The 27775-nt window shown below is 42.1% G+C and overlaps 1 protein-coding gene across 5 annotated transcripts in view; it reads right to left on the bottom strand.

The window, feature by feature from the left end:
• Positions 1-27775, bottom strand: part of ndst2a (N-deacetylase/N-sulfotransferase (heparan glucosaminyl) 2a) — a 346042-nt gene that overhangs the window by 168326 nt on the left and 149941 nt on the right. The window contains exon 1 of one of the 5 annotated variants that reach the window (XM_060926280.1): positions 20475-20586. The exons of the other annotated variants lie outside the window; for them this stretch is intronic. The gene's annotated coding sequence lies outside the window, so the exon portion shown is untranslated. Of the gene's footprint in view, positions 1-20474; positions 20587-27775 lie in introns of those variants that run through there. 5 annotated transcript variants of the gene reach the window in all.

Raw genomic sequence — 27775 nt, 5'->3', positions numbered from 1 at the left:
AAATAACTGATGGAAAATATTGAACTTTTTCACAATATTCTAATTTGTTGAGATGCACTAGTACATATATTGCACCCGAGTTAAGGATACCGTATACATGGTAAGACAGTGTACCACAGTTATACAGTGGCATTGTTCAGCTTGACTGCAGCAGGTAGGAATGATTTCCTGTGTCTCTCAGTTGTGCAGTGTGGAAGAATCAGCCGTTTACTGAATGTGCTCCTGTGGCTGATCAGCTCCTCATGTAAAGGGTGGGAAGGACAGTCTAAGATTGTTTTTATTTTGGACAGTGTCCTCTTCTCCAACACCACTGTCAGAGAGTCCAGTTCCACGCCTACAACATGGTCTTATTGAGTCTGTTTGGAGACGGTTTGAGAACTCCAGTCTACATTTTCAGGGAGTTACAGCTGGAAACACAAGGAATAACAACCACTCCGGTAAAGAAATTGAGAGAAGGAAGGGGAAAAAAAAAAAAAGTCATATGCCACGACACCAGCCCTACCTACGGATTTCATAAGGCATCAAGCATTTCATTTTGCCCTTGCTGAAGTATGCAAACACGCAGCTGTTCCCATGAGGAAGCACTGTGCAGAGAGACTGCCACACTTGGTGCGCTCGCCTCTGTGCTTCTGCAGCCAGCAGGTTGGACGCCATACAGAAAATCCATTAACATAACCATTTAACTCCACCAATTAATCAATCAGAAGAGGCAGGAAAATGAATTTGGCTGGCGTCTATGCAGGAAGGCCATTTTGGGAGCGTTTTGTGCACCGAGAGCCTGAGCACTTCAGACTGAGGGGGGAAAAAATAATGAAAACTAACAAGTCAGTGGGTAAACAGTCATTTGAAAGCTGACCAAACCTCTTCCATCTCACTTCATCAAGTAAGTGACGGAACAACATCTGCTGCTTAAAGAAAATGTTTTTTTTTCTTGAAAATGGCATTTACTAATTTTTATTCCTTCTGACTTACTCACAGCCAATTCCCACTACATGTTTTCTCTACAACAGCAATAAAACACCTGGATGAAGATCAGAGCATACAAGGACCTCTCCAATTTTTTTTTTTGGGACAAGGCAATCAAGCTTTCAGTGAAATCATGTATGGCCAAGGAACAACACTTACACCAACAGCAGTGGAGGGGGGTAACAAATCTGCTGGAAAATGAAAAGCTTGATGGAAGGTATGGAAAATGCAAATTAAAAAAAAGAAACAGTGATTTCTAAATTTACTTTGACTTGTGTTTCATTGCAGACAGTATGAACCCAAGATATCTTGTGTTTCGTCTGGTCAACTTCATTTCATTTGTTAATATACATCCATTCCAGGCCTATAACACATTCTAAAGGAAGTTGATACAGGGCAACGTAGAGCCAGTAATGAGGTAAAACAATTAAATAATAATGCGACATGAAACCAGTGATGTTACCAGGTGATTATAATCAAGTTTTAGTACAAAATCAGTATCCAATCTTTGAGGAGCAAAGATGGGCCGAGGATCTCAAGTTTGTCAACAAATGCGTGAGAAAAATACTGAAAAGTTTTTTTTTTTTTTTTAAATCTCAAAGAAATATATAAAGGGATTTGGATATTTCACACTCTGTGGTCCCTAATATTTTAAGATTCAAGGAATCTGGAGGAATTTTGATGCATAAAAGGTCAAGGGCACAAGCCTAAACTGAACACCCATCACCTCCGATCCCTCAGACAGCACTGCATCAAGAACAGTCATTCATCTATAGCGGATATAACCACATGGGCTTGGGATTACTTTAGCAAACCTTTGTCAAGCACTACAATACAGAGTTACAGCCACAAATGCCAGTTAAAACTTTACTGTGCAAAAAGGGAACTTTATATTAACGGTGTCCAGAAGCGCCGTCGACTTCTCGGGGCTCGAAGACATCTGGGATGGACCATCACACAGTGGAAACGTGTATTGTGGTCAAACAAATCAGTATTCCAGGTTTTTTAAGAAATGGATGTCGTGTGCTCTGGACCAAAGACAAAAAGGACCATCCAGACTGTTACCAACAAGTCCAAAAACCAGGGTCTGTCATGGTATGGGGTTGTGTCAATGCCCTTGGCAAAGGGAACTTGCACTTCTATGATGGCAGCATTAATGCAGAAAAGTACATTGAGATTTTGGAGCAACGTATTCTGCCTTCAAGACGACATCATTTCCAGGGATATTTCAACAAGACAATGCAAAACCACATTCTGCACACATTACAAAGGCATGGCTGTGGAAGAAGAGGGTGTCTGTCCACTCTTTCGCCAACAGAGAATGTGTGACAAATATTGAAATGAAGGGGGGAAAAAAACAAACAAAAAAACCGACCCCATACTGTTGCACACCTTAAAACCTGTTTGCAGGAAGAATGGGACAAAAACAACATCTGAAATGCTTCATCACTTGTGCCCCTTTTCCACCAAAGCAGTTCCAGGGCTGGTTCGGGGCCAGTGCTTAGTTTGGAACCTGGTTTTCTGTTTCCACTGACAAAGAACTGGCTCTGGGGCCAGAAAAGCCGGTTCCAGGCTAGCACCAACTCTCTGCTGGGCCAGAAGAAAGAACCACTTATGTCAGCCGGGGGGGCGGAGTTGTTAAGACCAACAACAAGACCGCAAAAGATCGCCATTTTTAAGCGACGAGAAGCAGTAGCTGTACAAACGCGAAGTCATCCATTATTATTATTATTGTTGTTGTTGCTGCTTCTTCCGTGTTGTTTTTGCTTCGATATTTGCGCCAAGGTTTATGCAAACGCAGCGACGTAACTGACATATACAGCGACGTAACTGACATATACAGCGATGTAAATGACATGTCTTCCCTTAGCACCGCGAGCTATGGAAAAGCAAACTGGTTCTCAGCTGGCTCGCAAGTTGAACGAGTTGTGAACCAGCACCGGCTCCGAACCAGCCCTGGAACTGATTTGGTGGAAAAGGGGTATTTGTGTCTTCAGTCCCTAAACATCTCAAGTGTTGTGAGAAGGAATGGCAACATTACAAAGTGGTAAATATTTACCATTCCAACTTCTCATGAAATGTGTTGCAAGAGACAAATTAAACCAAGTGTTTATTTTGAGAAAAAAAATTTAAAAAAAAAATAAAATAAATCCATCAAATAATGTGCTTTTGCATTGTTTCGAGTGCAATACAGGTCAGAGATTATTTACAAATCATTGTGTTGAGTTCTAATTTCAACACACCATCCCAACTTTTTCCTGATTTGGGGTTGTAATTTTTAAATAAACGTTATGTACAGTCCTGCACAAATTTAACTGCAGTAGTCCAGGATAAAATAACCCCATTACTGGATTAGAGATATACATGTTATTTACCAGCTGGGAGGTCCGTATGGTGAAATACCGTGACCGAGGTCTTGAAAGTACTGAGCGAGGCCCTCTGGGCCGAGGTCAGTATTCAAGGTCACGGTATTTCACCATACGGACCGACCTTAAGCTGGTAAATAATATATTTATTTTCTTTACCAAATTCTAACAGAAAACGAGAGCGCCCGAAAAGGAAAACCGAGCCGAGACGCCATTTTGAATCTTCATTCACGGCTGTAATGCAAATTGCTTCCTCCTCGGTATACAAGTGCACTTCCATGGCAGGAAAAAAAAAATTACATTTTGCTGCCTATGTAGTCCCCTATTTATACAAAATTGAGTCATTCAGGATTCAGCCATGTTTTTGCTCGGCGTTAGCAACAGTTACAGGTTTTTAGCTTTCTCCTGAAATGCTTTCTTTTATTTCTTCTTCCTCAGGGTAGTAAAACTCACTTTCGCTGTGAAGACTGCCGTTATCGCTATCCATGCTGTAAAATTAATGCTATTCTCCTGAGAAATGCTGGCAAAAATGTATAAGATTTCTGATAATCTTATAAATCATAAAAAAAAAAAAAAGATAAATGTTGACAAAAATTGCTACGTTTGTTGTGAATGAGCGAGTCGCCGGAGGTCCATATTGTAGGATACGGACCTGCTTGCCAGCCAATCAGAGCACAGGATTTGATGGAAACCGGATCGCGAAAAAAAAATTTTCTTTAACAGTGATGTGGCCTAAAGTAAAGATTCATTTGAGGTGCTTGAGTAAAGACTACGCTGCTCTGCAACATGTTATTTCATTAAGTTAAAGCATTACTGTGACTTCACCAAAAAAAAAAAAAGCCTGTTTTAAATGCAAAAACCCCAGCAGCTTGTACAATGGCACTGATTAATTCTCCAAAATGTGATTGGGTAACAGGTATTGATGATTTTACGGCCATAATATGCAAAGCAAATTACAGGTATAAATCTGCTCCTTCGAATACATTCTCGCTTCCATAGTAACAAGAGACCCACAGAGACTCGTATGGTGGATGCTCACATAATTTAAGCCTCACAATAAAAAAGGGTATTTAACAAAAACGTATAAATGTTGCTCCGTTGAAGCTTACTATAAGGAGCATTTTTTGCTGTAAATGTATTGCACCAGCCAGTCATTGATTATTTCAGGCACTAGAGAAAAAGGTTCCTTACAAAGAACAATCTAATCAACATGGACTGACTATTGTTGATGATTAGATTTGGCTTACGATAGTTTAGAGTAAGAAAAAAAAAATCCTGCTAAATCCAAGCTCTTTAAAACCTCATCAGTTTCCAGAGGCAATTTTTAAGTTTCAAATACATCCCATCTGTTCCAAATGAGCTCATAGTCTCCACCTCTCCCACCACATTCTCTTTACTTTTCTCACCCCACACACTAGTGAATATAGTCAGGTTGCACATCTGTGCAATGCTGAGAGGCACCTAGTCGCCACTTCCTCTGTTCTCCCTCAGGAGAAATTATCTGAGGAAAATCACACAGGAAGGCACATCGGCTACACTACAGTGCTCTCAGCATGCACTGATCAATCGGATCAATGGAGGTGATCTGCATCATGAGCTCTGTTCAGGGCCTGTATAGAGACAGTCTAATTCACTTAAGCCATTAGCTGTGGGGGACAGATGGCCCCGATGGGCTTCACTCGTGTAGACAAGCGTGGCTTATTAGAGTACAACCATATGGAGACAATAAAGCAGAAGAAGTGAGAAACCGTGGCTGAGACCGAAAGACAGAGACATGTGGACTAACGAGCCAGACCTACGTCATTCTTGGGTAGAAGAAATAAAAATTAATAAACGTGTGAAAAGTGTAGATAATGAGAAATAGTAGATAGAGAAGGCCATTTCAGAATGCATGCAGAGGGACCAGAGGTGGACAGTAAAGGTCAATTTATGCTGACAACCCAGTCCTCGCAGACGGCGTCGCAGACAGTGTCTGCGTAGCCCCCTCACCTTCGCAGACGCTCTGCGCGCACCTCCCAAAAATTGTGACCACCGCAGAAACCTCACAGACAGCGTCGCAGACAAGAGGGCTCTGATTGGTCCACTCTACATCCGCTGTACACGCACTTCCGCTTCCCTACTTTCCCGGTTTGGTTTGTTTTCACGGCCGCCATTTTTAAAAACACGAACGAAGATGGAGCAGCACGAAGAGCGGTTGATCGAGGAAGTGAGGAAATACGTACATCTATACGACTCCAGTTCTAGTCACAAGTAACCGGAGGATAAACACTCCACTAACCACACCCACCAACTACTCCTAGCGATTTCGCGACTTCGCGCCCCCTTGCGTTGTGGCGGTGAATAACATCGTGCACGCCTATTACTCCCCGCTCAATGATAAATTACAACTGTCTGCGAAAAGCTATCTGCGAAAGCCTTGTCGCAAGAGCATGCAGAGCCCTTAACAAAGTACTGTACTTAAGTACACTGAGTATCTGTACTTTACTTGAGTTTTTTTTTTTGGAAACTTATGACTCGAACTTCACTACATTTGAAAGACAAATATCGTACTTTTACTCCACTACATTTCTATCAAGGTCCTCGTTACTCATTACTATGAAGCAGCTTTGAAAGTGGATTTTTTTTTCTTTTTTCTCAAACAGGTGACACTGAGACAGCCTTTCAGTAATCACTAGGGTCACGTCACGTCCATAGACTGTATAAAATCAAGTTCAATTATTTCTCAGCAGTATTATTTGAACACGATCAGTTGATGGCAGAACGGAAGGAGGCAGTTCTTCTGGAGAATGCACACACCCATGGGTTTACCTAGAACTCGTGTTTCAGTTTTCTGAAAGGACTAAAGTTTTGTTTCGCTTTAAATGTTTGCTTTGTTTGCCTAAAACGAACCACATCACGGCCTACAAAAACTCGGCCGTCCAACCTGCGGGAGCATATTGAGGGATGTAAACGTTTTATTCCAAGAGAAGGCTTGCAGTGAAGTTGTCTGTGCTTTTAGAGCTAGCGATAACGTTGGAATAGCTATGCAGTCTGATTAGTCCAACGACTTTCGATGGATTTGCCCGCCAAGTTACCATCGCCTTGTCCACGGCTAACGCTTACACACAGCTAGTTAACTTGGACATTGTTAGTTAGCATGTAAAAACGGAGTTACGCTAACATGAATAACGTTAACTTCTCTGAAGTCCTTTCAGAAATGTGTTTTAGCATAATCTTGCCAAATAAACAGAATGTAGAAATCTTTCTTTTCTAGTAGCATTAGCTACCCAATATGATCTCGAGTTTGAAAAGCGTTTGCTAGCATGTCAGGTGGAGCGTCACTGACTAGCTAGCTTAATGTTAAACCACCATGATGGCACAGCATGCGTTCATTTCGTGAATTCACATTTCTCTCTTTGGTAACGGCGTTAAGGTTTTGTAAGCGTTGTGTCAATAATACAACGATGTGTTGACAGAAAATGTACTTTTAATACTTAAGTATTTTTAAAAGCAGGTACTTCAGTACTTTAACTTAAGTAAAATTTTGACTGGACAATTTTCACTTGTATCGGAATAACATTTGACCAGTGGGATCTGTACTTTGACTTGAGTAATGCAGTTGGGTACTCTGTCCACCTCTGAGAGGGACAGAGGGAGGGACAGACAGACAGACAGACAGACAGACAGACAGACAGACAGACAGACAGACAGACAGGGCCTAACTGGATATAAATGCGTGATGCTTGATTTGAAGAGAAAGTGGGTTTGTCATGTGAACACAGCTGTATGGAAATCATTTGGGATGGTTCTAGATTAAGGGTCTGGGGTTGCTCAAGTTATACATTAACAACACACACTGAACTGAGTAAAACACACGCAACAGCCTGCTGCACTGGAGCTCATCCTTTAACCTGCGCTGGAGCATATGCACCAAAAGCAGCTTGTGTTACAAAAATCCATTACTGGCTCCCCTCTTCAACAGACTGCTGTTCACGAGCCATCTGGGAGGAAGCATAAGCCAGAGATCTGTTAGATGATTGGGGCAAAGGGGTGGGTATTAAAACAAAACAAAAAAAAAAAAAAGAAAAAGGGGGACCCACCCACACTATAGGTTCTGTCCTCCTGGCAATTATTAGAGTAAACAGCATTAATCGCCACCCTAATGGCGACTCCCATCTTCATTCAGTTGCATTTACTTCCTGTTAAGGCACCCCAAGGAATGAGCATTTCAGCAGGGGCTGATAGTGCAGCCAGCAGAGGCAGCGATGAAGTCTACTGCTGGAACTAAAAAATAAAATGAAGAAATGAAGTCGTGTTCTTTACTGATTCACTTTGTGAGATTATGATTTTTAATAGCAATGTAGCATTTAATCCAGCTGTGAACAGCAAGTGACAGGGCTGCAGCTACATGAAAGCCAAAAGCATAATTTCAAGTCTGTCTATTTTTACTGTTGCTAAGAACAGCATGCCAGTCGGAGCACCTACAAATTGCCCCTTCAAGACATTTTTGACTGAACAAAACCCTGAAATAAGAATAAGAAACCTTTGTCACATGCACACTTCAAGCACAGTGAAATTCATCCTCTGCATTGAACCCATCTGAAGCAGTGAACACACGCGCGCGCACACAGCAGTGGGCAGCCACACCAGAGCGCCCGGGGAGCAGTCAGGGGTCAGGTACCTTGCTCAAGGGCACCTCAGCCCAAGGCCGCCCCACATTAACCTAACTGCATGTCTTTGGACTGTGGGGGAAACCGGAGCACCCGGAGGAAACCCACGCGGACACGGGGAGAACATGCAAACTCCACACAGAAAGGCCCTCACTGGCCACGGGGCTCGAACCCGGAACCTTCTTGCTGTGAGGCGACAGTGCTAACCACTACACCACCGTGCCGCCCATGTAATAATACATAATTTGTTTTCGTATGTTGTATCACCTGACAAACATTTTACTAAGCTATATTTTATCACTTAAATGATCATTTTTATACACTATAGTACTGTTGAATTCTGACTGGTCAACAACTGAAGTTGATTAATTTTCCATGCTGGCTGTAATTCAAATCAGTTTATTCTTCATTATACAAATGCTTGGTCTAATGCATTACTGTTTCTATAGTAACCGCTCATCCTTGGGAACTCGTATGATGGACACTATATAATCCAAGTCTAATAATAAATGGCTTCAAAAACATGCTACTTCTAGACAAAGATGATCAGGGACATGATCATGTTTGTGAGGATTTTTTATTATTAATTAATTTAAACATTTTTGGAAGAAAACCAAATTGTCCACTACAGTAAATTCTTCAAGAAGAGCCATGTTGTTTCCCAGTAACAAACCGCAATTTTTTTGGTCTTGTTAATTTCAAGGCAAAAAGGGTAGGAATGACATTCCACAACATTAAATGTTAAAATGTAAAAATAAATAAAGATGAAACATTCTTGAATAAACAAGAAAGCTCTGAGAGCACAATATACCCTGCTGGCAACTCCGCCACAACTCTGGTAAAACGTGACTTAATTGAACGAAATTGCAATATGCGTATTACGGACGTATAACAAAAGATTCCTGCCAAGTTTCGTGAAACTCCTCCAAAAATTGAGAGAGGAGTTGATTTCAGAAGGTGAGCTCCCTTCTCGGGACGGACAGACTTACATCGCCACGACAATCCTCCTTCGGGCCTTTCAGCCAGTGGGGGATAAAAACTTTTTGCTAAATTACATGAAATTCCTCCAAAAATTGTGAGGGAAGTTGATTTCAGAAAGCAAGCACACCTTTATGAAATTGCCAAAGTACACGTTTGTTAATCATCATCAAGGCATAACTCTGGTAAAATTTGCCCAAATTAAACAAAATTTTAATATGCATACAACTGTCATATAACAAAGCCTTTTGCCAAGTTTGGAGAAATTCCTCCACAAACCGTGAGAGGAGTTGATTTCAGAAGAACATACACCCAAGCTTTCGTCTAAACCGGGGAACAGGGGCGCTGCGCCCTCTTACTCTCGGCGTGCGCCCTCTTACCGAAATGCCGACTGAACCCCAAGTCACACTTAGGCCATGCACTTGTATGCTACTGCACAACATGCAATCTTTCTCAAAACGATCTTTTCTCCGTGAAAACATCCCAGCAACACGTGACAATGTGTCTGATCATCAAATACGTTAGAATTACTCCAAAAATATTCCAATCATACTAGATACACCGCCAGACGGTGCAAAAACAATCCGAATTGGCGGTTTCCAGACTGAGGCGCCATGTTGTTTACTTGTCGCGGCTGCTCTCGCGAGATTTGACATGGGTTACATACAAGGTCAGCTGACTTGTTGAGCAAGATTTCTCGAGACTGAATGACCTTTCACCCACCGGCGCGGGAGCTTTTGACAGAAGTAGTTCGAGAGTTGTTTTTGTTGACACTTGGGCATTTAAAGATGTCATCCCGCGGCATGAAACGGAAGAAAGCCAAAGACTGTCCGGGGCAGAAGATGATTACTTCTTTCTTTTTCAATGTTGACAAACAATTTGTTACAATTTCCCTCTCAGATAGCCTCAGAATGTCCCATTGTAGCCTCAATTTTTCAAAGGCTTCGCACGGCGGGGGACGGACAAACCCCCCCCATCCCCCGGTTGCTTCGCTCCCTCGCCATGGTGAGCGCCCGCATACTAAATTTTTCTAGAAAAAACCCTGCGTACACCGTCATGAAATTGCCAGAGTACAAGTTCTTTGATCAAGGGTCAAAACTCCGGTAAAATTTTCACAAATTAAATTAAAATTACAATATGCGTATTACCATCATACAAGGCCTTTTGCCAAGCTTCGAGAAATTCGTCCACAAATTGTAAGAGGAGGAGTTGATGTCAGAAGGCAAACACACCTTCATGAAATTGTCAAAGTATAATTTTGCTAATCAAGGGCTGTAACTCTGGTAAAATGTGACCGAATTTAACAAAATTACAATACGCGTACTACCGACATACATACATTATATTTATATATATATTATATATAGTTTCGTGAAATTCCTCCAAAAACTGAGAGAGGAACTGATTTCAGAAGGTGAGCACCCTTCCCAGGACAGACATCGCCACGACATAATCCCCCTTTTGGACCTTTCGGCCAGCAGGGGATAAAAAATTAAGCCACTGGGAAATTGGCAATCATTGACGATCAATTTCTGTGTGTTCTGACTCTTCCTTGCATCACACTAAGCTGTCCTTGATTATCGGAAAAGAGCAGCACGCCCAGTCCTGCTTCATTCCTGACATAACATGGTGAGTTTGGCCGGTGTTTTTCCAGTCGTTGATATTCAAGTGACAAGTTCAACCCAAATATAACAGAACATTGCATAACTACAAATCTAAAAGAGCAGGAACTTTGCTATTGTAACCAAAACTATAACCAATCAAAAAAAATTATGCAATGAGAACCTAAACCCACATTAAAAAGAAAAAATATATTATTTATAATGGTGCGGTATTGAAGATTGTATGGCTACTGAATTTAATGCCAGGAGAATGAAATATCCTTTCCTCATATAACATACTGCTTCCATCTCTGGTATTTCCTTCATCCATTAATAACTGCCATAAAACATCTTAAAAATACAGTAGTAGCTTACTTTTTTGGAAACTGAAAGCACTGCTCAGCAGCGCAGGACGAGAGAGGAAAGCTAGTTCAACAGTAGTAGCGCAGCATTTTTTTTCCCCCCTTCAAAGCAAACCAAGACACGTCCTGGAAAAGATTCACCTCTACAGCTGCAACATGACACATCGGATATTGAGACATCACTGAGGTTGTCAGACTGAATTTTGATGCTACAGCAATCTGTCCACAAGTCCAGAACAGGCCCTGCTCTCAGATTGGGAAGCACGGTTTCATTTTCCTTTCTCTCTCGCTCTCTGCAGGCAACTTGTTATTCTTTATTTGCAGATGGATGTTCCAATAATGACGCTCAATTTCCTTCACCAGTGTGACACCACAGCAGCGTGTCATTATTTTTAGCACTGAATTGTTAGACTGTGCCAAGATTATCACAGGTTATAGGGTGTATAAGTTCCCTTGAGCATGAGATGAGCATTAGGAACTTTACAGTGCCGAGTCTGCTTTAGTCTAGATCATGCGAGGTGTGGAGAACTTAACCGGCGCATATATCCTATAACCCTGACAGAGCAAGTATGTCACTTGCACCTTCTCACAGCAACAGAGGAAACCGTTCTCATGTTCAACATGAGGGAGAAAGAGGTGGCTAGAGGAATCGGACGATAGGTCAAACCGAGTTCCACTAATGCCACTGCTGGCTTCATCGCTGCTGCACCGCACTGGTATCGACCAGCTATTTTTGTGCTAACCAACAACTCAATATAATGCAACGTTCATTTCTCCGATCCCCTCGGCCAATTAAAACACCCAGGCTGCCGCAGCTGCTTAAAGCTTTGCTCTTGGCAGCCAATAAAAACTAAAAGTTGTGGTCTCAGACCGAGGAGATGTGTTTACTTTGAGTCAACTTTTCTTCTTATAACAGTTTCTAACACTTGAGTCTTATTGTCAATCTGCCACTGTTTAAATCTTTAAACAATCAGCCTAATAAAACATTTCACTCCACCACCTACGGAGCTAACTGCACAACTACCACTGTAGGTCATTTTCTCTTTCCAAAGCAATCATGAGGCATTTTCCCCAGACTATCAAGACTACTACAACAACGACAGACTTGTTTAGCATGGAAATATGTCCTGCTGCTAGTGTAAACATGAAATATTAGGATGCACAACTGCACGTTTTTAGCCTACTCAGCATTTCACTGAGGTTTCTCTCTCTTTTTTTTTTTTTTTTACTATTATTTACATAATATTTTTCTGTCATTATCTTTATTAGGAGCCTCGGGGCGGAAAATCACCACATTAGACAAATACCAAACAAAATGAATGGCTATAGTTCAAAATACAAGAGAGGGACTTTGCTACTTTTGGCCTGCCGTTTGCCTCCCCCTCCGCTCCAAATAGAGCCAACTACAGTAAATATATTCCATCGATGGGGCTCAATAATAAGCGTTTTGCCAAAATGCCCTGGTACTTCCAGTGGGGAAAAGCAGAAGACATGCAGAAAGATCTGCATTCCGTAATTTAACAAGCACTTATTTTTAATGTGGGCAACTGGACTCAACCATGAATTAGAAAACATTTTTTTTTTTTTTAGAAATAAATATTCTAAACTACTAACTTCAGCTTGATCTGACCAGAAAGAGCTGGCCAAATTGACATTTCCCCCCACAATCCCACTTGATGGCATTAATTATTAAACATTTCTAATATCCCTGCTAGTGTGTTCTATGAATCTGCATTAGTAGCAATAACAGTGTCCATGGAGGATTAGCAATGATTCAGCAGGTGGTATGGTTACACCAAGTTGTATTTTTCAACAAGAAAAAGTAATCTGTTAACACAACAAGGAGTCCTGATCACCTGGTGCATTCTCTCTCTCTCATCTCATTATCTCTAGCCGCTTTATCCTGTTCTACAGGGTCGCAGGCAAGCTGGAGCCTATCCCAGCTGACTACGGATGAAAGGCGGGGTACACCCTGGACAAGTCGCCAGGTCATCACAGGGCTGACACATAGACACAGACAACCATTCACACTCACATTCACACCTACGCTCAATTTAGAGTCACCAGTTAACCTAACCTGCATGTCTTTGGACTGTGGGGGAAACCGGAGGAAACCCATGCGGACACGGGGAGAACATGCAAACTCCGCACAGAAAGGCCCTCGCCGGCCACGGGGCTCGAACCCAGACCTTCTTGCTGTGAGGCGACAGCGCTAACCACTACACCACCGTGCCTCCATGCTTCCATGTATAACACGTTAATGAAGAAAATATTTGAGATGGGTTTCAAAGGGCTCACTAACAGTGAATTTGTGGAAGATTGTGAATTTTTGTGAACAGAGTATTTCACTTGACAAATCATCCTCCAAAGACATGCAGGTTAGGCCAACTGATGGCTCTAAATTGACCGTAGGTGTGAATGTGAGTGTGAATGGTTGTCTGTGTCTATGGCTACGTTTACATTAGACCGTATCTGTCTCGTTTTCTTCGCAGATGCACTGTCCGTTTACATTAAACCGCCTGGAAACGCCGGGAAACGGGAATCCGCCAGCGTCCACGTATTCAATCCAGATAGTGTCAGGTCCGGTGCTGTGTAAACATTGAGAATACGCGGATACGCTGTGCTGAGCTCTAGCTGGCGTCTCATTGGACAACGTCACTGTGACATCCACCTTCCTGATTCGCTGGCGTTGGTCATGTGACACGACTGCTGAAAAACGGCGCGGACTTCCGCCTTGTATCACCTTTCATTAAAGAGTATAAAAGTATGAAAATACTGCAAATACTGATGCAAATACTGCCCATTGTGTAGTTATGATTGTCTTTAGGCTTGCCATCCTTCCACTTGCAAGTGGTAAGTGATGTGCGCTGGGATCTCACACACAGCGGCTCAGTCCCGAATCACAGCTTGTGCACTTCACTCGCGCGTTCTGTGAGCTGCGCAGGGCCGGAGTGCGCACCCTCCAGAGGGCACTCGCTGTTCAGGGCGGAGTGATTTGGAGCGCAGGATGCCTGCGGAGCCGAGCGTATCTGTGTATTGGTATTGCTGTGTGCACACAAATCGTGTATTGGCGTTGCTGTGTGCACACTAATCGTTTTAAAAACGTTAATCTGATGATCCGCTGATACGGTCTAATGTAAACATGGGCTATGTGTCAGCCCTGCGATGACCTGGCGACTTGTCCAGGGTGTACCCCGCCTATAGATAGTTGTCATATGACGTCACAGAGTCGGGGATTCCCTGGTGGCGGCCATCTTGGAGGGCTAGCTTACCGTACGGGTCACTGAACACACATTGTAGCGCGCGAGTTACATTCATTTATATATTATTTACATTTATAGTTACATTACTACTATTTAAAGCTAGCAATGGTGCACACCTGTTGTATTCACGGCTGTCGTAATAGGTCAGATGATGAAGTCAAGCGGAGCTTTTATGGAATTCCCACTGTACAGGAGCACGAAGGCGAGCAAACAAACTCAGCATACAAAGGAGAAATCTATGGCTTGCGAGAATCAACCGCAAGGATTATCAGCCTTCCAAACACAGCAAAGTCTGCTCCGATCATTTTATAAGTGGTAAGTTGTTTAAATAAACAATCAATTGTGTTTAAGTTTGTTTTTGGAAACATCATGTGAACAATCTCTGGAGAATGCCTAACTGGAACCGCTGAGTGTACGTTTACATTGTAATGTACACTTAATATCGCTCGTTTGCCACGTTTCTATTTGACACTTGTCACTTCACTCGCGCAAGGGTCATTTTTGAAAAACATTTTAGGCCTATTCTGTATGATTTCATTTGTGTTTGAGATGCAAACAGCGCGCCTTTTGGCGGATGCCGCCTGAATCGCGCAGATCCGGGTTTTTTTTAGGGGGGGCGTTGGAGTGTCTGATTATAATTTCAAAGTAAATTCTGTATTAAAATTACTAAATAAGCAAATCCGTTACAGTCCATGAAACAGGAAGTATAAGGATAAGAAAAAAACAGTTTAAATCGGGAAGCTGCGCACATTTGTGCAGCCTGAGCGGTGTGCAGGACTGCGCAAATATGCGCAGCTTCCCGATTTAAACAATCAGACACTCCCAACGCCCCCCCTAAAAAAAAAAAAAAAAAAAAAACGGATCTGCGCGATTCAGGCGGCATCCGCCAAAAGGCGCGCTGTGAATATATAAAGTTGTATATATCAGACAGCCTTTAAAGTTTGATGAAGTCAGTTTCAGGCTTTGGCAGTTTCAGGCTTTGGCAGCCCTGCATAGTCACTTGAAAATGCATCTTTGTCCACTTCGTAGGGGTCAATTCCCCCAATCAAGGCCAGTTTGGCTGCATACCGTTGTCGTGAGATGTCGTCTAATGTATCTATATACTTCTGTTTGCTTGATTTTGCCGACATTGATCTTTATTTTAGAAAACTGACTATATAACTTCATAAATTCGTCCAAGATAACGTAGCCGGTAGTGGCGATGATCCGTTTTGTTTGCCCTCCAAGATGGCAGCTGGGGGGCGTTCCCCGGAATGCCGTGACGTCAATGAAAACTATGTATAGTCAGCTGGGATAGGCTCCAGCTTGCCCGCGACCCTGCACAGGATAAGCGGCTACAGATAATGGATGGATGAAACTCTACTCTATTACCTTGTATTGTTATATTCTTCAGTTTGATTTCTGTGAACCTTATTGTTAACACTTCATGATAAATGTGTTGATAATGTATTAGTATATTAACGTTCATTAACTAATGTGCGTCAAATAAGGTATAAGCATAGCCTAAAACCTTTCTTTTTATAAACAAAGTATATCAATATTACACATCTTCATGTTAACCTTCCTGAGACATACACTATGTTAAAATAATTCACACAGTGAATGTGTCAAAATTTATACAACAAGCATTATCCCAAATCTCACCCACTGACGTGTAAGAATTCAACACCGATCATGTCAGTTTTAACTCATCCTTTCTGGAGCAACCCATATTTTGTCAAGAACTGTTCAATGAAGGAAAGAGAAATAACAGTCCATTATTATTTTCAGACATGAAGCGTTAATTACCGAAAGGTGTGTACAAGCTTTTGACAAGTACAAAACAAAAAAACCCCACCAAGTACTCTGCACCCTGATCGATCCAGGTGCAAGCTACAGCTCATTCTGTAGGGAAGGTGGGTAGTGAAGAGAATTATATAAACCTCACCAGCGTCAGTTAGGGAGCTCAGGTAACAGTACAGGTATCAACAGGACCTGGAGGCCAGTGGAACAAGACAAACCCTCCAACATCAGTCATCATGGGCTGAGAAATCAATCAGCCACAGTTCAAAGCAAACTGTGCAGCACTGCCTGGCGCAATAATTAATCAGCTGCACATACAGCATGTTTTGCTGGCTACATTTTTCACCATTATTATTTTTTTATTCCTACTGCCACATATCGTATTAGTGGGGGGATTTAAAAAAAGTTAGAATTTTACAAGATACTGTAAATACCTGGCTAAGCAAAGCTTCAGTATCATGCCAAGGATGAAGAAAGATTTAACCATCTGCAGAGGCACGCAGCCGTTATACAATCTCCAGAGGATAAAGAAAAAGAAAGTGAGAACAACAAACAGAAAATCACGGCAGTCGGCCAGGAGGTGAGAAAAGTAGTTCATCATATCAGGACTCGTGTGGAAAGCAGTGTAGTCACGACGAGTTTTCTTAAGTCACTCTCACACTTACAGGGCTTTATATAAACCTGCTCCATGCTACACAAACCCATTAGTCAGGCTGAGTGTTTTCAATTCAGGATACCATAAAATTATAAAGAAGATTCTTTGCGTCTTGAGGCATCTTTATTTTTTCTATAGCCTACATTATGCTCTCTTCGCAAACAGCTTCATCCACCTAATCATTAACACTTAAAGGCTTAATGTAGTTCCATTAGGGCTCCAGGAAGTAATTTGTTTAAAAAAAAAAGTTTGAAGTTTTTCCAATTTTCAACAGGCACTTATGTCATACAGTTTCTGTGCTATGTCAGGCGTGTATACAGTGAACAGAATAGCGTCTCAGGCTTAAATGTAAATTATTCCTAAACAGAGTTAAAAATGGTACCATTCTAAAAGGAATGACAAACCTAGCAAGTGCATATCACAAGTAAATTCAGGAGCAGGATCAATGTAATTCTCCCATTTTATATTAAACTTTGGACAAATATCTGTCACATTCTGCATTCTCTGCAATTTTTTTTTTTACCTTGCGCAATACCAGAAAAATTCAGTTGAAATCAAGCCATTTGAGGCGAATTGGTCCGCCTCTGAAAAAACTTGGCATTTGGATTTCCCGGGAAACATTGATTTTCGTGACATCGCGTTCGGGACGCCTCCTTCTGAATCCTACGTCAGCGCTGGTTTGTTTATGAGAAAACGACCTGGTGGTTTTCTGCACATTTCTTCAACGTTATCACGCAATTATTAAAATGGTTAACAGATGTATTGTAGGAGGGTGTAGCAACACCAATCTTGATGGGATTAGTACTCATCGTTTTCCAAAAGACCGGACAGCGAGAGAGAAATGGGAGCGCTTGGTCTACACAGGCTGTGCACTGAAACCGTGCAAAGCTCACGCAGCCTGCTGGAGCTTCCGCAGGTAACGTCACAAATCTGGCTCCAGACTTCCTTGGGATTTTTCCAGACGCGTTTTGTTATTTTATTTTTTTCTGCTGTAGACAGATGGCCTTGTGCAAAATTACCCTTCTGGATGAGTGTGTAAAGGGACATTCTTTCATATAAAAGAGAGGAAAAAAAAAAGAAACCCACCACCACGAAATTGGTCCAGAATATGCACTTGAACCCTCTGGGATCGAAAGCTTCACCAGCGACACTCAATAGTTTTAGAATGAGTAGGTAATGTATTTAGATAAATATCTTCGCGAGTTTATCATTCAAGCATGATAAACATATTGACAAACTTTATACTTTACACTTTCCTATGTGCCAACTGCCAAAAAATAATATATATTTTAAATAACAAATTAGATGAAACATAAAACTTGTCACCTTACTCAGGTCACACCGGAGTCAGAGTGCTGAGCTCCCACTTGCGCATTCATAAAAAACTATTCACGAGGTCACGGCATGATAATCACTTTCACCCTTTCAGTTTGATTGTTTTCTCTTTCACAGTGGGAACGCCCACCGTAAACAGGACAAAAACTGTCAGACATAGTTCAGGCTATTTTGGAGGTAAAACCTGTTGCAAGATGGCACGCAGATTTTATGACCTTCGGATGATTCAGGACACCGATTCAATTCATGATTCATTTCATGATTCAGGACAGCTAATCAATTCATGATTCATTTCATGAACCATGATTCAGGACAGCAATTTAATTCAATGTTGAGAACTGAAACACTGATGAGCGACGCTTTTAAATTTTTATTTTTTTAAAAACTTCGACTCAATCCAGCCAAAGATCAACTCAAGTATAATTATTATTATTTTTTTGCAGTCCGGTTTCCATCAAATCCTGCACTCTGATTGGCTGGCGAGCGGGTCCGTATCCTACGATGCAGACCCCAGTTATGGACCTCTAGTGACTCGCTCATTCACAACATAGAAATGTGTGTCAATGTTTATCTTTTTTTTTATTTTTTTTAAATAAGATTTATTTAGATTTTCATCAAAAATCTCATACATTTTTGGCAGCATTTCTCAGAATAGCAGCATTAATTTTACATCATGGATAGCGATAACGACAGTGTTCACAGCAAAAGTGAGTTTTACTACCCTGAGGAAGAACAAATAAAAGAAAACATTTCAGGAGAAAGCTAAAAACATGTAACTGTTGCTAACGCCGAGCAAAAGCATGGCTGAATCCTGAATGACTCAATTTTGTATAAATAGGGGACTACATCGGCGGCAAAATTTAGTTTTTTTTTTCCTGCCATGGAAGTGCATGAGAAGGAAGCCATTTGCATTACAGCCGTGAATGAGGATTCAAAATGGCGGCTCGGCCCGGTTTTCCCTTTCGGGCGCTCTCGTTTTCTGTTAGAATTTGGTAAAGAAAAAAATTAATATATTTACCAGCTTAAGGTCGGTCTGTATGGTGAAATACCGTGACCTCGGCCTTGAATACTGACCTCGGCCCAGAGGACCTCGCTCAGTACTTTCAAGACCTCAGTCACGGTATTTCACGATACGGACCTCCCAGCTGGTAAACAACATATACATTTCTTCTATTTCGGATGAGTGTATCGGTTGATGTGTGCGCTGCAGTGCATACACATGAAAAATGACTGAGCAATTTTTCCAGAGTTAAACGTATTTTCCTCAAAAATGGTTAATTTTGCGCTCTTTTGTGTTTAGAGAGTAAAATTTGGAGTTGGAGTGGGAGCAAAATTAAAGTAATTGTGTAACAGAGTTGGTCGTGGCTCTGAACTGAGTAAAATAGTACAAGAAACACACTGAACAGAGTGAAATACCAGATAAATGAAGATGTCGTTTTAGAACTGTGTTGGAATGTGTGAAAAAACATGACCTTACCCATTGTGACTTGACCTGATGGGATTAAGAGATGGCAGTGGGAGGGGTTTTCACTCTTCTCACTGAATGGAAATTTTCTTACCTCTCTCATTGAATACCCCTCCCACTGCCAACCCTTTATCCCAAAACAATAGGACATACATTTTTTTGATGGCCAGTTAATTGTCCAAATCAATGGAGCAGATTTAAGTTTTTGTGCTTGATACATTCCTAAGACTGAACAGAATCACCTCAAGTGACCAAAACGGTTCGACACAATGGGGAAGGTCATGTTTTGTTTTGCACACATTTCAACACTAAAACTGCTTTTTACAACATCTTCAATTACCTGTTTTTTTTTTTAAAGTACAAACATGACATACATACTACATAGATATTACTGTAGCTGAACTTGTGCTGAATACAAAAAAAAGAAAAAAAAAGTCATATGACTTTAAAAATACTGCTTAGATTTGTTGAAATTGACCATCATTAAAGTGCCAAAAAAAACCTCAGACCCCAGAGGGTTAATGTATAAAAGCTACACTTATTTAAATGTTTGTGTGTTAAACTGACATTTTTCAGGCCAGTCTGACTGCAACGATGTAGAAGCTTTCACAAAGAGTCGCACGATGCATCTATAAACTGTTCTCTAATCTTGACAAGAAAATGCTCTGTTCTGAAGAGACAAAAGCTTTTCACAAATCTTGCACTGTACGAAAACTGAACCACAGAAGAGACCTGCTTTTCACTACCGTTCAGAGTTTACATAAACCTGCTTTCAAAAACGCTGCAACCTGGTCACAGAGTTAAAAAAAAAAAAAACCAACACACACACACCTTTCACTCCCTTCCAGACAAAAATTTAAGGTCAAAAGAAGAAAACAATTGATGTAATACACCTGTAGTAAATAAGGACGGGGCAGACCCTAATTCACCCAGCTTTGCTTAGATCATTCCCCCCCCCCGCTAGAAGAGGCTTAAGTTCACATGTTGACATTTGCAAACTGACAAGTGCTTAGCCTCTCATGCTAATGCTACAACATATAATTAACACTCACCCACACATGGACAGATGGAGCACAAACCACGAAAAGGTCACTCAGACAGCATTCTGCATCCTTTCAGTCGCAAAAGCGACAGTGAGACTTCAGGAAGTCTGATGAGCGCACACTGTGGCTTTTTACATCTTACTTCTAGACAACAGAAGACAATTTGTTCCCACGATGTTCAGAACGTGCTTGTTTCCTGCAGAGTTTCACCACTGTTGCTCTCTCTAGCGAGCTGAAGAAGCGCAAGAGCCGTACCTTGACCTGTCACTCACTTCAGGGAAAAGCAGCCTTTACAAAAGGAAGGCAAACAGAGGAGAAAATGCACAGGCACGTTTCTCTCTGCTAGACATTTTACATGCTGGGAGGAGAATCTATTAAAATAGACAGATGCAAGTATCGCACTGATCTCAGTGTGCACAGGTCCCTGTTCAACTGTTTGTTATTCTACAGGAGGGGAAAAGAGTGCGTGTGTATTTGTTAGTAGTCACCTCAATAGAACAGGGATACAAATGGACAGATTGAGAGCTCTATGCATTAACACAGCCCTCCCCCTCTCCCTCATTCGCATTCTCACAGTAGAAGCACTACACACACAAAGTTCATTCCAGTCCAATAATTTGCCGAGTGACGTTCCAAAACTGCCTGCATTTCCTATAACCACACTGGGATGTTTCACTATGTCCATCACATGCCAGGTAAAATTCCATTTCAGAGTTTGAAACAAACAATTACTACAGTCATGTTAGCAACATCAGCGAACATAACTTGACAGAATATGAAAGTCTGTCAGATGAAGATGAAAAATAATAAGATGCCAACGTTCACTAGCTAGTTGACGTGCTATAACACGAGTGGGGTTTCTTCAGGATCCATTTCTCATAGCGGAGAAAAAAAAAAACCCAAAAACATCTGGCCTGATTGTGTCCAGAAAGTCACTTACTTAATATTAATAACTTGTTTATTCAAAGCAATACCCTGTGTGCACGCCGGAAAGTGATGTAATTTCCGCCAAAATGTCAGGATGGTTGTAAACGTCCGGTAATCATTGAAAGCGCACACTGTGCTGTCCATAGCTGCCAACACTCCCGCTTTTTTCTGGGTTTCTCCCGTATTTCAGACCCATCTCTACATGTACTAAACATGACATGTAAATGGACAAAATTATCCTTTCAACACCGTGCGGACAGCAGGTCTAGCCACCACTGCTGTGTGCCGTTGTGCACAGCATCAACTAGGTCCAATTCTCACCTGAGCTTCCATACCTTTCCAAAAGACTCAGAAATGCAGAAACAGTGGGTTGTTAAGATCAGGAGAGATAATTTTACCATCACAAGTACTTCCCGAGGCAGCACGGTGGTGTAGTGGTTAGCGCTGTCGCCTCACAGCAAGAAGGTCCGGGTTCGAGCCCCGTGGCCAGCGAGGGCCTTTCTGTGCGGAGTTTGCATGTTCTCCCCGTGTCTGCGTGGGTTTCCTCCGGGTGCTCCGGTTTCCCCCACAGTCCAAAGACATGCAGGTTAGGTTAACTGGTGACTCTAAATTGACCGTAGGTGTGAATGTGAGTGTGAATGGTTGTCTGTGTCTATGTGTCAGCCCTGTGATGACCTGGCAACTTGTCCAGGGTGTACCCCGCCTTTCGCCCGTAGTCAGCTGGGATAGGCTCCAGCTTGCCTGCGACCCTGTAGAACAGGATAAAGCGGCTACAGATAATGAGATGAGATGAAGTACTTCCTGAGTGTGTTCGTGACATTGTCACTGATGATCTGATCGAGCCCCCCCCCCCACTCCTGCTGGACGACGACGACTGCAACCTGGAGCTGTTCCTGTGCTTTTCATTGGAATAACTATAATATCCCAACCCCACGACCTGGAGTATGGGAAAGAACAGAGCATCCACCCAACACCGACCCAACAGAGACGCAGACTGACCCTGATGATGAGGACCCATGGCCGTGTCATGAACATGACTACTGCGCCAGTACTGAGCCTGCTGCGCTTGATTTCTCCCTCAATGAAAAAGAAGAGCTACGCGAGGAGATATCAAGTCAAGTCAACTTTGTCAAATATGCTATACATGCTCGACATACAGCACAGATGAAATATCAGTCCTCTCTGACCCATGGTGCAAACAGGCAATGCAATAAATAAAAATAGAATAATTGAAAAAAACAAACAATACAAACAGTATAAACACTCCAGATAGGAACTAGACATAGACTAAACACTCAAACAATATAAACAGTATAAATAAACAGTGTAAACACTAGATAAGACATAGACTAAACACTCAGACAATATAAACAGTGTAAACACTAGATAAGAACTACACACAGACTAAACACTCAAACAGACAATATAAACAATATAAAACACTCTAGATATGAACTAGACGTAGACTAAACACTCATATATATACACATACATACACACACACAAATTGGTTCAAATAACCAAACAGTCAAGGGCACTTGAGGTATAGCAGGTAAACATGAAACATGAAATAAGCAGTATAAACAAACTAGCAGTTGTTAAGGTGAGGTAGTGCGGAATAGTGCAAATGAACGAGGTAAAGTGAGATGTGCGGTCCCTGAGTTCAGTGTGTTAATGAACGATGAGATGCATGTATGTATGTATGTATGTGTGTGTGTGTGTTGGGGGGGAACTGTGAGGATGACATGTCAGATGCTGAAGGGGGGTGTGCGATCAGAATCTGTGGCAGGGGGCAGAGGGGGGGCAGAACAGGGAGGGAGTTGAGCCTCCTGACTGCCTGGTGAAAGAAAACAAATCAAGGAGTTAACCATCAGCAACAAGTTCGGTTTGGAGTGGTTTTCTGCCTCTGATGAGGACATACGATTCTATACCAGGTAAACAAAAATATCCACTGTGTACGAGTTAGAACCATAGAGCAGTAGGCCTAGAACATTAAAAGCCGTAAAAATAACATCTGGGTGGTATGTGTGTGTGGTGTCGAGGTACTAACCATAGTTCTTAAAATGTCCCAGAGTTGTATTATACAGATGACAATTAAGATCAATGGACTACATATTTGCAATTCAATGCTCAATATTGTTAAGCCCCGTCTACACGATCATACATTTGTCCATGGACATCGTCATACAAATGTATGATGTTCATGGACAAATGTATAATCGTGTGGACGGTTTTCCCAACAAACTTGAACGTCATACTTGTATGACGTTGTATGATGTTCAAATTTTTAGAATCGTGTTTCTACTTTCCAACAAATGTTCACAACATTTTGGGTCATCCACCAATCAGATTGTTAATTCGGGTCATGTGATCTACACTACCTGTCACGAATGTATGATCGTGTGGACAGAAATCCACAACATGATCATACAAACTTGAACATCATCATACATTTGTATGATAATGTTTTGGACAAATGTATGATCGTGTAGACGGGGCTTTAGCGTCAGCAACTTGCCTTCAAAATTGCAGAGGTAGGACAAAACGTAGAACTTGAAACCCTTTTCAAGTTCACTCTGCGGCGTTGTACTTGATGCTCTGACGATACGACGCACATCATTAACAGTAAACTCCAGTCACTCCAAGAGGCACCTTGTGAACTTCATGGACTCCGCCATAACACCGGCACTTCCGCATACCAACCGGAAATATCATACCATCCTTACACCAAACGAGGAAGTGATGCATGCACCGAGGCCATACTGCATTCAAAACTGTGCGCTATTAATTACATGGCTGTAATTAACTATACACACACAAAACATAACCAAAAGTTTACGGACACAGCTGTAACCCTCCTGTGTGCTTAAATTCCATTGTAGACTTAGTCCCCCTTTGCTATGATCACCACATCCACTTCTGGGACGTCTAGCTTTTGGGGCACGGCTGTGGGGATGTGCGCTTATTCTGCCACAAGAGTATTAATGAAGTCAGGCAGGCCTGGGATGCAGTCAGTGTTCCAGTTCATTCCAAAGCTGTTCAGTGGGGTTGAGCTCAGGGTTCTGTGCAGGACACTGAAGTTCTTCCACTGCAACCTTCACAAACCAGGTCTTCATGGGCTTCACTTTGTGCACAGAAACACTGTCATGCTGAAATATGTACGGCCCACTTGGTACTAGTAAAGGGAAACTAATAGTGCATATAAACATCCTGTGACCGTGCTCCCAACTTCAAATCACATCAGGCCTGAGTTTCCCAAAAGCATCACAACACAAAGATGGTTAAATGGTAGAGTAAGCAGCACAATGAACACTCTCTCCTAGTTAAGATTCTCTTAGCATTAAGAGGCTTTTGGAAAACCCACCCTAGATCTTTTCCTACCTTTAATGTGAAATTGCAAAGTACACAAATGCCGCTTTTCCACTACCAACGCGGCTGAGTCGGGCTGAGCCGTGCCGTGTCGAGCTGAGTGGGGCTGTTGGAGTTGCATTTTGACTACAACCGCGCTGAACCGTGCTGGCTGGAAGTGGGTGGACACATTGGGTGGAGTTAGCGAAAGTGGGTGGACGTCACGTGATGTCGTTAGGCGGCGCAAACAGTGACATCAGTGAGCTTTTAAGCGGTAGTCTCACGACCCGGAGAGTAAACAATAAACATGGAGTCGTTAGTATTGCTGGTCTTGGTGCTGTGGCTTGTTGTCACCGACAACGCCAACAGATACTGGCAAGAGCGTATAGATGAGGCGAGGCGCATAAGGCTTCAGAAATTCTCGTAATTCTTCTTCTTCCGGGTTTACAGTGTTTACAGATCCCAGCGTGCTCGCGGGGCGTGTGAGGACACTCCTCCTCATCAATCAGTGCACAGAGGAGTGTCTCCTCACGCCCCTAGCCCCGCTCGGCTCGCTTCAGCCCCACTCCAAAACCGTGCGAGTTTTGGGTGCTGAGCAGGGCTGAAGCGAGCCGAGTCGTGCTGTTCTGAGGTAGTCGAAACGCGAGCCGTGTCGGGCTGAAGTGAGCTGAAGCGAGCTGAAGTGAGCTGAAAAAGGGTAGTGGAAAAGGGCCAAAAGGGAAAAGCCTTTTTTTTTGGGGGGGATGGAGGGAGAGAGATAGACAGAGAGACAGACACACACACACACACACACACACACCATAATTAACTTACAATAACCTGTATGTGTGCACAGTCCTGCTGTTGAAGCACCTTTTATTACTCCATTCAGTCTTTTTGAGTAAGAGGCCATTTGTGTGGCCCATCTTGACTTGGCCCCATTTTCCTACTCTTTCTTTGAAAACATTAAAATTCATTATCTTGAGAGCATCTCCTGCGTACAGCCTGCTTCAAGGTCACCTCACAGATCGAGTTGAATTCATATCTGGGCTCTGGCTTGGCCATTCAAAAACTTGGATCTACTTTTGGTTAAGTAATGCCTTTGTTGATTTGGATGGATGCTTTCGGTCATTGTTGTGCTGAAAGGTGAAATTCCTTCCTAACTTCAGCTTACTAGCAGATGCCTGAATGTTCTGCACTCAACTCGACTGGTATTTGTAGCTATTCATTATTCCCTCTGCCTTGATAAAAGCCCCAGTTATGGCTGAAGAAAAAACAGCCCTAAAGCGTGATGCTGCTGCCACCACCATGCTTTTTGGTGATGCAAGGTTGTGTTTTTTTTTTTGGCAACACACAACTTTTGGAATTGGTCTCATCAAACCATAACACATTTTGCCACATGGTTTGGGGTGATTCATTTGGGCTTGGACGATTTTTCTGTGAGAAAGGGAGTCCATCTGGCCACCTTACACCATAGTCCAGACATATGAAGAATAAGAGAGATTGTGATCATCTACAGAGATTAATATCAGTCCTTGTCAGATACTCCGGTATCTCTATTAACGTTGCAGAATAATTTAACTGATAGCTGTACGATAATTACTTTTGGACATGAGATTGAATGTGATTGGTTCATTCTGAACACAGCCACATGCCCAATTATAAAAGGGTGTGCATACTTGTGCAACCAGGTGATTTTAATATTACTATTATCCTTCCCATATTGTAATTTCACACTGAGCGATTCATCACAAAATCCTGCTATTTTAACAGGGGTATACAGACTTGTATCCACTGCATACACAAGGACACATGCGTACACTCAGAAGTGACATACCCCACAGTTAAGGGAATCTTTAAGGGGATTACAGCGGCCTGTGCAGCTTGACGTATGCAGCACGGATTAAAAGGAACTCGTAGGGAGACGGCTTTCATGCCGCACTCCAGCATGTATAGGCACATCTGCATTAGAAATCAACAGAGCAGGAAAAATCCAATGAGTCACCACAGTACAGACGAGCCTGTGTGTAGCAGAGCGACATTTATTCCAGTCCCGTGCCTTTTTTTAATGAGCACGGGGGCGTTCTGGACAATCCTACGAGCCCAACTTTCAGCAGGGTCCCTACAAGCACACAAAAACCATGTACTGACAACATATCTATAATTTAATGCTACTAAATAAATATAATGTCCATGAGTGTACATGTAGCAGGAGCTGACCAACATGCATACGGAACAGGGGATTATATATAGCAGATATAATTCTTGCTTTAAAACCGCAGACAGGAAGCAGGTATTAACACACTGAAATGACATACATGCCGTTGCCAACATGCACTTCTCAAACACACATCGTTACCGATAAAATGATGCATCTATTCAGACGTAATCAGATTATCAAATTATATTTTCTGAGTCACACTTTCCTCCAAAGAATTTTTCAAGTACGAGTTAATGTTATCAAGCGATAGTTTAATCCTCCGATTTAAGAGCTCAATAACAGTCTTATCGTCCAGAGCGATTTGAATAATTTCCTATACAGCTCTGATGCGTTTGCCAACATTGCCGTGAGACTGAAATTAAATGGAAATAAATGACAGCTGAGTTGTTTACTGAGACCACAGAGCTTCGAGCATGCTGCAGTGTAACCATGAGTCTCGTTTTTCATTTATGCCTATATTCTGTCATCCATCGTTTATCATTCACACCACTCACGCCTCCTCAGGTGCCCTCACTCACTCCTCTTCAGGCGTTGTGCTTTTGTGCCAGGCTAATTCACATCTGAATAAACTACACTGAATCTTACCATTTCTCCCAAACTTAAAGGTTCTGACTGCAAAGTTAAAGTCTGAGCAAAAAATGTTCTGTTTCTATTGCTGTTGGAGCTTCGAGATATATGTTTTGCATTTGAAGTTGATCCGAGTTGAGATTGAGTCGCCGCGCTGCTGCACACACCGTGTATCCTATGTGTAAATGTTTTGCCGGGATAAAATGCTTCCTGCGTTTTACGATTCCGGAGATTGCCAAAGCAAGCGAGCAACAATATCACGTGACCA

Source organism: Neoarius graeffei, chromosome 7 (assembly GCF_027579695.1).
Source record: "Neoarius graeffei isolate fNeoGra1 chromosome 7, fNeoGra1.pri, whole genome shotgun sequence".
Taxonomy (NCBI): domain Eukaryota; kingdom Metazoa; phylum Chordata; class Actinopteri; order Siluriformes; family Ariidae; genus Neoarius; species Neoarius graeffei.
This window is presented reverse-complemented; position numbering and strand designations above follow the sequence as displayed.